This window comes from Pleurodeles waltl, chromosome 2_1 (assembly GCF_031143425.1).
Source record: "Pleurodeles waltl isolate 20211129_DDA chromosome 2_1, aPleWal1.hap1.20221129, whole genome shotgun sequence".
Taxonomy (NCBI): Eukaryota; Metazoa; Chordata; class Amphibia; order Caudata; family Salamandridae; genus Pleurodeles; species Pleurodeles waltl.
The window spans coordinates 519,239,571-519,252,499 of NC_090438.1; positions in this window are offsets into that span (position 1 = coordinate 519,239,571).

Sequence of the window (12,929 nt, forward strand, 5' to 3'; positions counted from 1 at the left end):
GAACTGCCTGGCTGCCTAAAGGACTCACCTGACTGCTTTCTACCGAGGACTATTGCCTTGCTGTTGCCCTGCTGTCTTGCTGCTCTCTTGCTTTGCTGCAGAAGTGCTCTCCAAGGGCTTGGATAGAGCTCTCCTCCTGTTCTCTGAAGTCTCAGGACCAAAAAGAGTTCTCTCTTGCAACTGGACTCCTTGTGCAGCGAAAAATTCGAGGCATAGCTTGTGCCGCAGTGAAAAATTCACTGCACGCTGACCCGGGCCGCCGCCGCTCGACTTTGCAAGGAAAAGATCGACATGGTGCCTGCGGTGCAACCGGAACTTCGATGCACGGCCCACCTGGGACAACGCTGCCTGACTTCCAGAGGGGAAATCGACTCAGCGCCTGCTGTGAGGGAGAAATTTCCCTGCATCGCCCACCGGAACGACGCAGAGCTGGTCAACAAGCCCAGGATTCCACGCACAGACCCCGGGGCGTCTGAAAACCCTGCAACCTGAAGAGGAGACCCGTCCGCACGCTGGAGATCGATGCAACGTCTTCCCCGCGTGGAAACTAACGCTGCATGTCCCTGTGTGAAGGGGCGAAACCGACGCACGCACCATTTTCCACGTATCTCCTCCTCTGCGGCCCTCTGCGGAGGTTTTTTACTCCAACCCAGGTACTTTGTGCATAAAAGAGACTTTGTTGGTCATTACAACCCTGGCGGTCAGTGTTAAAGCGGCGGTAAGACCGCCAACAGGCCGGCGGTAAAAAAATGGAATTACGACCGTGGCGGAAACCACCAACATAGACAGCCACTTTAACACTCCAACTGCCACGGCGGTACAAACAAACACAGAGGCGGTCACCGCCAACAGACAGGCGGAGGACAATGTCCCGCCCATAGAATTACATACCACCAATCAGCCACCTTTTCTGGGGCGGATTCACCGCAAACAAAAACACGGCAGAAACAGGACTTCAAAGGGAAAACGCTCACCTCTGCACACCCCACAAGGAACCAGGACGCCATGGAACCAGAGCTCCAGATTTTTCCAGCCTTTATCTTCCTGCTCCTCTACCAGGAGCACGAATGCCGGCGGCGAAGACCACGGTGAGTACTGCACCTACGACACAGGGGAGGGGGAGGGAAAAAACAGTGACACACACACACGCAACACCCCCACCTCCACCCTCACCCACGACAACACACACACTAATACATCATGATACATTACAGTTACACCCCCAACCCCCCCCCGGAAGAATGCAAAGACAAAAGGAAATGAGGTGAACGATTGTAATCTATTAAAATTCAGTATTCAAAAAATATATATACACTATTAACAAATATATACACCAATAATATAAGTCAAAGGTATTCCACCATTAAAGTCCGTGGACTACTGGGCCTAAAATGCATGGGCAAGGCCCACACAAGATACCCGATACTCAACCTGTCTTTCTTCTGTCTCCCCCCCCCCTTTTTGTGCTCTCCATGTTCTTATGTGCATCAGCATCATCAGGCGGAGGTACAGTGGCACCGGAGCACGAGGGAGCTGCATCCCACATGGCCTTGGAGGGCCACACCACGGACTCTGAATGCACCAGTGGGACGGAGGGCGAGGGGAGCTTCACGTCAGGCACCGGATCACCAACCAGCGACACAGACTCGTCCGACGATGGGAGCTCCCTTGTGGTGGCGGCACCATCTGTGCGCCCCACTTCTACAGGTACAGCCGCCACCTCCCCTACCAGCACCGCCCTCCCAGCAGCCCCTCAGCGTTCGCCCCGTGCCCGCTCACCCAGGAGGGTGGGCATCACCTTCGCCCCAGGCACCTCAGGCCCTGCCCCAGTCACCCCTGCTGCCCTCAGTGAGGAGGCCATTGACCTCCTCAGGTCACTCACTGTTGGGCAGTCTACCATTGTGAATGCCATCCAGGGTTTAGAAAGGGAGTTGCAACACGGTAATGCATTCCTGGAGGGCATTCATTCTGGTCAGGCTGCCCTTCAGCGAACCCTGCAATCTCTGGCCTCAGCACTGATGGCAGCCATTGTCCCTGTGTCTAGCCTGCCCCCTCCAACCTACTCCACCCAGACCCAATCCCCTGTACCCCAGCCTATCCCAAGCACACCATCAGACCAGCATGCACACACGTCTACACCCATAAGTAGCTCAGGCAAACATAGGCACCACACAACCCACAGGCACACACGCAAGCATCACCCACATGCAGACACAGCAACATCCACTGCCTCCACGGTGTTCCCCTCCTCGTCGTCTCCCTCCTTCCTCCCAGTCTCGTCTACACTCACACCTGCATGCACTACATCTACAGGCACCAGGACTCGCACCAGAACACCCAGCACCACACCCCGCTCACCTGCACTCACCACCTCCACTACCATTTACACGTCCCATGCGTCCTCTCCCAGTGTGTCTGTGTCGCCCCCTCCCAAAGTACACAAACGCGGGCACCCACACACCCAACATACATCCACCTCACGACAGCCTCCAGTACCTGCACCTGCACCCAAAACACCTAAAGTGACACCTCCTACAACCACCTCCTCTTCCTCCACTCCCAGACCCCCTCCAACTACCCATCCCAGTGTTCGTCAGAAACTGTCCCTGTGTAAAGTTGACCTCTTTGCCCCCCCCCACCACTTCATCAGTCCCGTCGTAGCGCCTCAGCCAAAAAGCCTCCAATACCAGTGGTGCCTGTTCAAGGTGTGTGGAGTGCACCGGCCACCAGGACTGGCAGTGTGACCCGGAGCCAAGGCACTGGCAGCCCGCCCCCTGTAAAGGCTCTGAAATTGGAAAGTGGTCGACGGGACCCTGTGAAGACTCCTGGTGGCAAAACAACTCACAGGGGTTCCAGGTGGATGGCAGAGTCAGCTGTGACTCCTCCAAAGGTGGGGAAGGGCCAGAGGAAGTCTGCACAGCCTAGTGTGAGCAGCACGGCGGAGAAGGGCGGCATCCTTCCCGGCGGTCGGGACGCCACCGCCAGCACCGTCGTCAGTGGTCAGGAGACCACCGCCAGAGTCAGTGCCCAGGAGGGCCCAAGTATCGTCACTGGTCAGGAGACCACCACCAGAGTCAGTGCCCAGGAGGGCCCAAGTATCGTCACTGGTCAGGAGACCACCGCCACCGACAGAGTCAGTGCCCAGGAGGGCCCAAGTACCGTCACTGGTCAGGAGACCACCGCCACCGCCAGAGTCAGTGCCCAGGAGGGCCCAAGTATCGTCACTGGTCAGGAGACCACCGCCAGAGTCAGTGCCCAGGAGGGCCGAAGTATCGTCACTGGTCAGGAGACCACCGCCACCGCCAGAGTCATTGCCCAGGAGGGCCCAAGTATCGTATTTGGTCAGGAGACCACTGCCGAAGTCAGTGCCCAGGAGGGGCCCGGCTGCCACAGCTCCGCTGGGCAATGAGGGAACGTCATGCCACACACCAATGCCCAGTCCAGAGAACGTCATGCCACACACCAATGCCCAGTCCAGAACCGCCATGGCAAAGCACCGCTGACCAGTCCAGACACCGCCATGTCAAAGCACCGCTGAACAGTCCAGACACCGCCATGCCAAAGCACCGCTGAAGAGTCCAGACACCGCCATGGCAAAGCACTGCTGAAGAGTCCAGACACCGCCATGGCAGAGCACCGCTGAACAGTCCAGACACCGCCATGGCAAAGCACCGCTGAACAGGGCATGCACCGGGTAAGTATGAAATGTCCGCCACATCAAGCATCGTTATCCCATGTGCGGGTGGGCCAGGGACGGTACAGGAACTTCCACGGGGAGACTAATCTAGTCTGGGCACCAGTCCCCCTCCTGAACCAGTGGAGGCTGTTATCTACTTTGGAAACTGTGGCTTTGCACTCCCCAGGATGGTACAGTGGGCAAGCCACACACTTGTGAGACTTGAGAGACTGTGGCTTTGCACTCCCCAGGATGGAACAGTGGGCAAGCCACCTACTGTAGAGACTTGAGAGACTGTGGCTTTGCACTCCCCAGGATGGTACAGTGGGCAAGCCACCCACTGTAGAGACTTGAGAGACTGTGGCTTTGCACTCCCCAGGATGGAACAGTGGGCAAGCCACCCACTGTAGAGACTTGAGAGACTGTGGCTTTGCACTCCCTAGGATGGAACAGTGGGCAAGCCACCCACTGTAGAGACTTGAGAGACTGTGGCTTTGCACTCCCCAGGATGGAACAGTGGGCAAGCCACACACTGTAGAGACTTGAGAGACTGTGGCTTTGCACTGCCCAGGATGGTACAGTGGGCAAGCCACCCACTGTAGAGACTTGAGAGACTGTGGCTTTGCACTCCCCAGGATGGAACAGTGGGCAAGCCACCCACTGTAGAGACTTGAGAGACTGTGGCTTTGCACTCCCCAGGATGGAACAGTGGGCAAGCCACCCACTGTAGAGACTTGAGAGACTGTGGCTTTGCACTCCCCAGGATGGTACAGTGGGCAAGCCACCCACTTGTGAGACTTGAGAGACTGTGGCTTTGCACTCCCCAGGATGGAACAGTGGGCAAGCCACCCACTGTAGAGACTTGAGAGACTGTGGCTTTGCACTCCCCAGGATGGAACAGTGGGCAAGCCACCCACTGTAGAGACTTGAGAGACTGTGGCTTTGCACTCCCCAGGATGGTACAGTGGGCAAGCCACCCACTTGTGAGACTTGATAGACTGCGGCTTTGCACTCCCCAGGATGGAACAGTGGGCAAGCCACCCACTGTAGAGACTTAAGAGACTGTGGCTTTGCACTCCCCAGGATGGTACAGTGGGCAAGCCACCCACTGTAGAGACTTGAGAGACTGTGGCTTTGCACTCCCCAGGATGGAACAGTGGGCAAACCACCCACTGTAGAGACTTGAGAGACTGTGGCTTTGCACTCCCCAGAATGGAACAGTGGGTATGGAGCCCCGTCGTGGATCTGGCTTTGCACTCCTCCGGCTGAGGTGCCCCCCCTTCCCTTCCCCCTGAGGTGCCTGTAGTATTTATATCTGATGCCCCGGCAGTGTTCTCTCCGTGTGTGGGCAGGTATCTTTTTTGGGCCTCGCCCATGCATTTTTGGACTAGTGGTGCACTGGCATTTATATGTGCATATCTGCACTACTTCTCGAAATGTATATACTTTTGTATGGTTAGCTAATATATCTGTATATTTTTGAGACATGTATATTGATACATTACAAGGTTTGGACTGATTTCGTTTTGTCTTTGCTTTCTTCTGGGGGGGTTGTGGGTTGTTGATGTTATTTTTGTAAATGCTTTGGTGTGTGTGTTGTAATATGCGAGGGTGGGGGTGGGGGTGTTGCGTGTGTGTCCCCCTAACTTTTGCCTCCCCCCTCCCTTATGTCATAGGTGCAGTACTCACCGTTGTAGTCGCCGGCGCAGGCGTTGGTCTTCGTAGATGAGTAGGAATACAAGGGCCGGTAGGATTTGGAGTTCAGGCTCCATGGAGTCCTCCTTCCTCGTGGGATGTGTTCAGGTGAGCGTTTTCCCATTGCAGAAACTGTTTCCGCCGTGTTTTTATCCACGGAGAATCCGCCCCGGAAAAGGTGGCGGATTGGCGGGTTGTGATACTGTGGGCGGTACATTGTCTTCCTCCTGTCTGTTGGCGGTGACAGCCGCGCTGCTTGTCTGTACCGCTGTGGCGGTCGGAGTGTTAAAGTGGCTGTCTTTGTTGGCGGTTTCCGCCACGGTCATAATTCAAAAATTTTTACCGCCAGACTGTTTGCGGTCTTACCGCCGCTTTAACACCGTCCGCCAGGGTTGTAATGACCACCTGTATATCACTTTTCAGTGATATCTTTACATTTTCTTACTGCATCTTTGATCGTTTTTGACCTGCAAATATCCAGATAAATATTATATATTTTTCTAAACATTGTGTGGTGTATTTTTGTGGTGCTATATTGTGTTATTGTATGATTTATTGCACACATACTTTCCACATTGCCTTCTAAGTTAAGCCTGACTGCTCAGTGCCAAGCTACCAGAGGGTGGACACAGGATAATTTGGATTGTGTGTGACTTACCCTGACTAGAGTGAGGGTCCTTGCTTGGACAGGGGGTAACCTGACTGCCAACCAAAGACCCCATTTCTAACATTGGTGATCAGCGGTGAGGATAGGACTTGTATTTGTGGAGTGACATACAGTAGCAAAGTATTTCATACCTACCCACAGTTGAAGGTCAACTTGATTTTTATCTCTTTTTGCAAAATTCATTTTTCCTGACAATTTTCTAAACCGAAATCCACACTCAACATGTCTCAGGCTGGGTCTTAAGCAGGAGATTTTGACCTAGCCCTGTTGGAGACATATACTGTCAAACAGCTAAAAGGGTTCTGCAAGGAGATGAGTGTACCCACCCAAGGGGCCTCCAGAAAGGAGGACTTTCAAGTGGCGCTGAGGGCCTGGGCAGAAGCCCACTTAGAGGAGGATGCTGAGGAGGAGGAGCCAGAGGATGGCCCTCCAGAGGATTTTTTTCCATCAGTGGGTGATGTTACCACTGCAATTGTGCCCCCTTCCAGACCAGGGAGCAGTGTCTCCGATCAAGGCCTGACCGCAGAGGAAAGGAGAGAGGAGAGGGAGTTCCAATTGCAAATGGCAAGACTGAACATTGAGGCTCAACAGGAGGAAAGAAGGGAAGAGAGAGAAGCACAAGCAGCTGAGAGAGCCTTGGCTGAAAAGAAACTTGTGTTGGCTCATGAACTGAGTCTCAAAGAGCTGGATCTTAAGGCAAAACAGTCTGAATCCAGCAGTAATGGTGGCAGCATACAGACAGGACCTGCTGGAGAAGAGAAGGGTTGTATACCCAAAAATGTGGTGCCCAGTTTTGTGGTGGGAGATGACATAGATAAATGGCTAGCTGCTTATGAAGTTGCACTAAGGGCTCATGAGGTTCCTGAAGGGCAATGGGGTACAGCTATGTGGAGTTATGTGCCACCATTGGGGAGGGACACACTTCTCACATTGGACACAAAGGATCAAAACACATACCCACTTCAGAAAGCCATTTTACTTGCCAAGTTTGGGCTGACCCCTGAGAAATACCGTCAGAGGTTCAGGGACAGCACCAAACTGTCCACACAAACATGGGTAGATTTCTTTGACTTTTCAAGTAAGGCACTGAATGGATGAGTGCGGGGCTGCAAAGTAGATTATTACACAGGATTGTATAGTTTGATTCTGAGAGAGCATATGCTCAGTATTTGTTTTACAGAGTTGCGCCAGCACCTAGTAGACAGTAAGCTGACTGATCCCAGGAAGGTTGCTGAGGAGGCGGACCTCTGGACTAGTACCAGAGTTTCCAGAAAGTTATCTAGGGGGGACACCCACAAAGGTGGTCAGGGTTCCCATCAGAAGAAAGAGGGGGGAGAAAAACTTAAAAACAAGGAGTTCTCAAAAGGCCCCCAAATAGTTCCCAAGGGAGTAGTGGTAACCAGTCCTGGTCTGATTCCAAAAGGAGAGGTTTTACTGATCATAAGACAGGGAGGTTTGTACCCCAATGTGCAGAGTGCAATAAGTATGGGCACTCTGAGGGTGACTCCAAGTGTCCCAAGAGGGCACAGCCCCCCAAAGGAGGGCAGACACCTGGGTTGGCTAGCGTAGCGCTCGGGGAGGAGATGGTCCCAGCCAGTTTTGGGGAGCAGACAGAGGTAACCCTAGTGTCCCTGGGGGATGCAGAGATGGTGCCAAAAACCCACATGCCTGCCAATACTTCCAAGTATAGGCAGTGGGTCACCATCAATGGGCAAAGGGTGGAGGCTCTGCGTGACACAGGAGCCAGCATGACTAGTGTCAAGGGTCAGCTGGTGTCAGCAGAGCATGTCGTCCCAAATTTATTCTACCAAGTCATAGTCGCCGACAATCGTGAGAGCCACCTACCGGTAGCTCTGGTTCCCTTTGAGTGGGGGGGGGCGTTATCTGGTGCTCTAAAAGTAGCTGTGAGTCCTGCCATGCCTGTAGATTGACTGTTAGGCAACGACCTTGAGCACACTACCTGGAAGGAGGTAGAGCTAAGGTCTCACTTGGAGATGTTAGGATTGCCTGAGTGGGTCTGCATGACCACACTGTCCATGGCTGCCCGAGAGGGAAGTCAAGGGCATCTGGAGCCTGGAACAATGGCCCAGACAACTGCCAAGAGGAGGGGCAAGGGGCGCGGGAAACCGGTCCCAGAAGTTCCTGCAGTGGTTGACAGGGTTCCTGAGGAGTAGGCCCCCGAGCTAACTGGGGAAGACATTGCCGCCCTAGGTGACCTACCTGAGCTTGCTGGCTGGCAAGTTGAGGGTCGGCCCACCAGGGAGGAATTCTGCAAGGCGCAGAAAGAATGTCCCACTCTAGAGGGCATGAGGAAGCAAGCCTCAGCCAAGGCAGCAGGTGAAGCCTCTAGCGATCACCACATATATTGAGAGAATGGTCTCCTCTACAGTGAGCCTAAGGTTCCGGCCATTGGGGCAGCGCGTGCGCTGGTGGTCCCCCAGTGTTACCGGACCTTCCTTCTGGGGCTGGCTCATGACATTCCCCTGGCAGGACATTTGGGGCAAGACAAGACCTTTGCCAGGCTTGTCACCCACTTCTATTTGCCCAGAATGAGGACAAACTCAGATATGTTCTGTAGGTCCTGTCCTACCTGCCAGGCCAGTGGTAAAACAGGAAAAAGGGTTAAGGTCCCCCTGATTCCACTTCCTGTCATTGGCACCTCCTTTGAAAGGGTGGGCATCGACATTGTTGGTCCATTAGACCCCAAAACTGCCCTAGGCAACAGGTTCATCCTGGTTTTGGTGGACCATGCCACCCTTTACCCAGAGGCAATCCCCCTGAGGACCGTAACTGCACCAGTGGTGACCAGAACTCTGATGGGGATTTTTACCCGTGTGGGATTCCCAAAGGAGATAGTGTCTGACAGAGGCACTAACTTCATGTCTGCATACATGAAGTCTATGTGGGATGCGTGTGGTGTAACCTACAAGTTCACCACAACCTATCACCCCCAATCTAATGGTCTTGTGGAGAGATTCAACAAGACCTTGAAAGGCATGGTCACAGGCCTCCCTGAGGCCCTGAGGCGTAAGTGGGACGTCCTCTTACCATGCCTTCTCTTTGCTTACAGAGAGGTACCCCAGAAGGGGGTAGGGTTCAGTCCCTTTGACCTCCTCTATGAGTACCCTGTCAGGGGAACCTTAAGCATTGTCAAGGAGGGGTTGGAGAAAGCTCCAAAGGCACCCCCTCAGGATGTGGTCAGCTACATGCTGGCCCTCCGCAACCAGATGCACAGTTTCTGGAAAGTGGCCAAAAGTAACCTTGAGGCCAGTCAAGAGGTAATGAAATGCTGGTATGACCAGAAGGCCAACCTGGTAGAGTTTCAACCTGGAGACAAAGTGTGGGTAATGGAGCCAGTAGAGCCTAGAGCGCTCAAGGGACCCCTGGTCTGGCCCATTTGAAGTGAAGGAGCAGAAAGGGGAGGCCACTTACCTAGTGGACCTCCAATCCCCTAGGAACTCTCTAAGCGTGCTCCATGTCAACCGACTGAAGCCTCATTTTGAGAGGTCTGAAGTCAACATGCTTCTGGTGACAGATGAGTGGGCGGAGGAGGAGAGTGAACCTCTCCCTGACCTCCTCGCTGCCAAGGAAGGTGATGGGTCAGTGGAGGGTGTTATTCTCTCTGACTCCCTGACCCTAGACCAGAGAGGGGGCTGCTACCAGTTACTGGAACAGTACTCCTCCCTGTTTTCTCTCACCCCTGGTCGCACACACTTGTGTGTCCATGATATTGACACGGGAGACAGTCCCCCTGTAAAGAACAAAATTTACAGGTTGTCAGACAAGGTGAAGGCCAGCATCAAAGAGGAAGTCTCCAAGATGTTGGCTCTAGGGGTTATTGAGAAGTCTAGCAGTCCCTGGGCCAGCCCTGTGGTGCTGGTACCCAAGGCTGCTGCCCCCGGTGCCAAGCCAGAACTTAGGTTCTGCATGGACTACCGGGGTCTCAATTCAGTCACACGGACTGACGCTCACACCATCCCCCTGAGCTGATGAGCTCGTAGACAGGCTAGGCACTGCCAAATTCCTCAGTACTTTTTATCTCACATCAGGGTACTGGCAGATCGCCTTGACTGAGGGGGCTAAAGAGAGATCAGCATTTTCCACACCTGAGGGCCATTACCAATTCCGGGTGATGCCCTTTGGGTTGAAAAATGCCCCTGCTACCTTCCAACGGTTGGTTAACGGGATCCTAGCTGGTAAGGATGCCTTCTGCGCAGCCTACCTGGACGACATTGATTTCTACAGTGACTGCTGGGAGGAACACCTGCTCCACCTCAAGGAGGTGCTTCAGGCCCTGCAACAGGCAGGCTTGACCATCAAGGCCAGTAAGTGCCAGATTGGGCAGGGTTCCGTGGTGTACTTAGGACACCTAGTAGGTGGTGGCAAGGTGCAGTCACTCCAGGCCAAGATTGAAACTATCAAGGCCTGGCAACCACCTAGAACCCAAACAGAGTGAGAGCCTTCTTAGGCCTCACCGGGTATTACCGCAGATTTGTCAAGGGCTATGGAACCATGGTATCACCCTTGACAGAACTCACATCCAAAAAGCAACCTAGGTTGGTGATTTGGACAGAGGCTTGTCAGAAAGCCTTTGACTCCCTGAAGGAAGCCATGTGCACGGCCCCCGTGCTCAAGGCCCCTGACTACTCCAAGGAATTTATCATGCAGACAGACGCTTCAGAGCATGGCATAGGGGTGGTCCTAGCACAGCTAAATGAGGAGGACCTAGACCAACCAGTAGTCTTTATTAGCAGAAGACTATTACCATGGGAACAGAGGTGGAGTGCTATTGAAAGAGAAGCCTTTGCTGTGGTCTGGGCACTGAAGAAGCTGAGACCATACCTGTTTGGGACTCACTTCCGAGTTCTGACAGACCACAGGCCTCTCAGATGGCTCATGCAGATGAGGGGTGAAAATCCAAAACTCTTGAGGTGGTCCATTTCCCTACAGGGGATGGACTTTACGGTGGAGCATCGCCCAGGGGTTGACCACGCCAATGCTGATGGTCTCTCCAGATACTTCTGCCTTAGCGATGAGAGGTCCCAGGAGGTTGGGTAGCTCTCCCCACTTTCATCTGGGGGAGACACATGTTAGACCTGACAGCCTTAGGGTGGTCACCCCTAACTTTTTGCCTGCCTCCCTCCACTTTTGGACACTGATTTTGCTGGTTTTTAGACTCTGCGCATTTTACCACTGCTAACCAGTGCTAAAGTGCATAGGCTCTCTCCCTTTAAACATGGTAACCTTGAATCACACCAAATTGGACTATTTAATTTACTTATAAGTCCCTAGTAGAGTGCACTATATGTGCCCAGGGCCTGTAGATTAAATGCTACTAGTGGGCCTGCAGCACTGGTTGTGCCACCCACTTAAGTAGCCCCTCAACCTTGTCTCAGGCCTGCCATTGCAAGGCCTGTGTGTGCAGTTTCACTGTCACTTCGACCTGGCATTTAAAAGTACTTGCCAAGCCTAAAACTCCCCTTTTTCTACATATAAGTCACCCCTAAGGTGTGCACTAGGTAACCCCTAGAGCAGGGTGCTGTGTGGGTAAAAGGCAGGACATGTACCTGTGTAGTTTACATGTCCTGGTAGTGTAAAACTCCTAAATTCGTTTTTACACTACTATGAGGCCTGCTCCCTTCATAGGCTAGCATTGGGGCTGCCCTCATACATTGTTGAAGTGGTATCTGCTGATCTGAAAGGAGTAGGAAGGTCATATTTAGTATGGCCAGAATAGTAATTCAAAGTCCTGCTGACTGGTGAAGTTGGATTTAATATTACTATTTTAGAAATGCCACTTTTAGAAAGTGAGCATTTCTTTGCACTTAAATCTTTCTGTGCCTTACAATCCACGTCTGGCTGGGTTTAGTTGACAGCTCCTTGTGCATTCACTCAGACACACCCAAAACACAGAGTACTCAGCCTCACTTGCATACATCTGCATTTTGAATGGGTCTTCCTGGGCTGAGAGGGTGGAGGGCCTGCTCTCACACAAAGGACTGCCACACCTCCTACTGGGACCCTGGCAGACAGGATTGAACTGAAAGGGGACCTGGTGCACTTCTAAGCCACTCTTGTAAGTCTCCCCCACTTCAAAGGCACATTGGGGTATAAAAATAGGGCCTCTGCCCTACCACCTCAGACACTTCCTGGAGAAGAAACCAGAACCTGCACCCTGACAAGAAGAACTGCCTGGCTGCCTAAAGGACTCACCTGACTGCTTTCTACCGAGGACTGCTGCCTTGCTGTTGCCCTGCTGTCTTGTTGCTCTCTTGCTTTGCTGCAGAAGTGCTCTCCAAGGGCTTGGATAGAGCTTGCCTCCTGTTCTCTGAAGTCTCAGGACCAAAAAGACTTCTCTCTTGCAACTGGACTCCTTGTGCGGCGAAAAATTAGACGCACAGCTAGTGCCGCAGTGAAAAATTTACTGCACGCCGACCTGGGCCGCCGCCGCTCGACTTCGCAAGGAAAAGATCGACGCAGCGCCTGCGGTGAGACCGGAACTTCGATGCACGGCCCACCTGGGACAATGCCGCCCGACTTCCAGAGGGGAAATCGACGCAGCGCCTGCCGTGAGGGAGAAATTTCCCAGCATCGCCCACCGGAACGACCCAGAGCTGGTCAACAAGCCCAGGATTCCACGCACAGACCCCAGGGTGTCTGAAAACCCCGCAATCCAAAGAGGAGACCCGTCCGCGCGCCGGAAATCGAAGCAACGTCTTCCCCGTCTGGAAAATAACAACGCAAGTCCGTGTGTGAAGGGGCGAAACCGACGCACATACCATTTTCCACGTATCTCCTCCTCTGCTGCCCTTTGCAGAGGTTTTTCACTCCAACCAGGTACTTTGTGCTTGAAAGAGACTTTATTTGACCTGCAAATATCCATATAAATAT